This window comes from Microtus ochrogaster, linkage group LG5, assembly GCF_000317375.1.
Source record: "Microtus ochrogaster isolate Prairie Vole_2 linkage group LG5, MicOch1.0, whole genome shotgun sequence".
Lineage (NCBI taxonomy): Eukaryota > Metazoa > Chordata > Mammalia > Rodentia > Cricetidae > Microtus > Microtus ochrogaster.
In genome coordinates, this window is record NC_022031.1 from 21358924 (window position 1) to 21360993 (window position 2070).

Consider the following 2070-nt stretch of genomic DNA (forward strand, 5'->3'; position numbering starts at 1 on the left):
TTAGCTAGTTGCAAGCACTCTCATTTAAGAGAGGCTTCTTGACTCAGCTTTAGCTACAAAACCTTGCAGCTCTCTCAAGAGGCCCTGGCACCAAACATTTAAATGGTGCTCATGAATTGCCAAAAGCATGCTTCTTGGTGGTGTCAGGGACCTTGAAACGCCCTAGGGTTGTGGCAATAAACATGGCTCTGGCCAGTACCTCGCCATGAGACTAGACTCTCAGAACGCTAACGAATGAGCTGGATCTAGCTGTCAAAGCCAAGGCTTTAATCCTAGCTATATCACTTAGCAAATTAAAGACTCATGTGGTCAGAAAAAGAGAGATACAGTAAAAAATAGTTTCAGAAGAAAAAGCTTCTAAACAGTTTACACGGTGTTCAAAAATATATGTAGGTTTGAGAGAAAAAAGAAAAAGGATAGAGTCCATAAAATAATAAAAGAAAGAAAGAGAGTAGTTGGGTGTGGTGACACACACCATTAATCCCAACACGTGGGAGGCAGTGGCAGGTGGATCTCTGTGAGTTCAAGGTGTGGTGGGACACACCGTTAATCCCAACGATTGGGAAGCAGAGCAGGCAGATATCTGTGAGTTCAAGGACAATCTGCTACTCCTCCCCAAACTGTTCCATAAACTGGAGACCAAGCATTCAATGTATAAACCTATAGGGGCCATTCCCACTCAAACTGGCATAACCACCATGCTCCATGACATGCCTTAAAGTCTTCCCACTTCTCTATTAACTAACTTCTCATTTTTTAAGCTGTAAATTGCTTTCACGGATCCCTTCGTATAGATGCAGGTCTTCTAACCTGCCCACCAACATGCATGAACTCATGTTCCTCTGTACTGACAAGTTCTGAATTTAACTTATACTCTTTCTAGGTTGGGAGTGAGGCAAGAAGGTGTACATGACTAAGGACTCTGGGAGATGAACAAACTCTGAGGTAGCTCACCAAAACACTGGAGACCATCTTTACACACACACACACACACACACACACACACACACACACACACAGCAACACACACCATCCTGTAAAATTAGTCAATTAGTAAGATCTTCCTACAGTAATTGGGGGGGGGTGAGGACTGCGTTTCAGTTTAGCTCTCCCACTAAGCCAACTCTACCAACACTGTAGATCAAGTTCCAAACTTGCTGTGCTCTCTTAACTACAGAGTCTGTGTCTGTAGGAAACCTAAGTCCTGGTGTCTCGGTCACGTGCCATCAGTTCTGTCGCATGCCTATACAAACGGGCCTTCACTCTGTCCCTAGGTCTGACTCTCACATTCATCCCGTTCTTCAGTCAGTCAGTCAGCTCTTTCCTCCACAGCCTGCAACCACTTACCAGACCCAAGGGGACATTACCTAAATGTACTATTGCCTCTTATCTGCACAGCATGTTGCATAATTCAAACATGACTTTTCACACTCTGCACAGAAGTTTCTCCTCTCATAGTTCCTGAACGTTTAATATCACTTCCTAGGACATAAACAACTGTGCTTCAAGCCTTATGTAATTTTCAATTCAACACAAAACAAACAGAAAACCCAACGATAAAATAGTGCCTGAGCAGAAGAGATGGAGGGAAATGTTATGCTTTGGGAACTGAACTGGAGTAATGCTGCAAACCAAAAGTGTATTTATGTTTCTGCCGAAGCTTTGTTTTGTTATGAAACAGTTTCACTGTACAACCCAGGCTGCCTAGAATTTTCTGTGTACTGAAGGCTGTCCATGGACTTATAATCATCCTGCTTCAGTGTCCTAAGTACTGGGGGAGTATAATGACATGCCACCCCATTTAAGTTTATTTCTTCCAGAAAGATTACAAGGATTTTATATTCCTATTACTCTATAAAATGTCTTGTACACAAAAGTGTGAGTATGTACACATGCATAAACACACACACACACACATACCACAAAGAGAGGTAGAGAGAAGACAAGTAAATAAGAAAGGGGACAAAGGAATAGGGCTGGAGAATAAAAGAGGGGAGAAGAGAAGATGACTGGAGAGGAGGAAGAGGTGAAGGGCAAGAAAAAGGAACAGGGCCGGGCGATGGTGGCGCA

At 43.1% G+C, this 2070-nt stretch overlaps 1 protein-coding gene across 1 annotated transcript in view; it reads right to left on the reverse strand.

Moving 5' to 3' along the window:
• The window catches only part of Nkain3 (sodium/potassium transporting ATPase interacting 3), a 619021-nt gene that overhangs the window by 563374 nt on the left and 53577 nt on the right, over positions 1-2070 (reverse strand). The window lies entirely within an intron of this gene.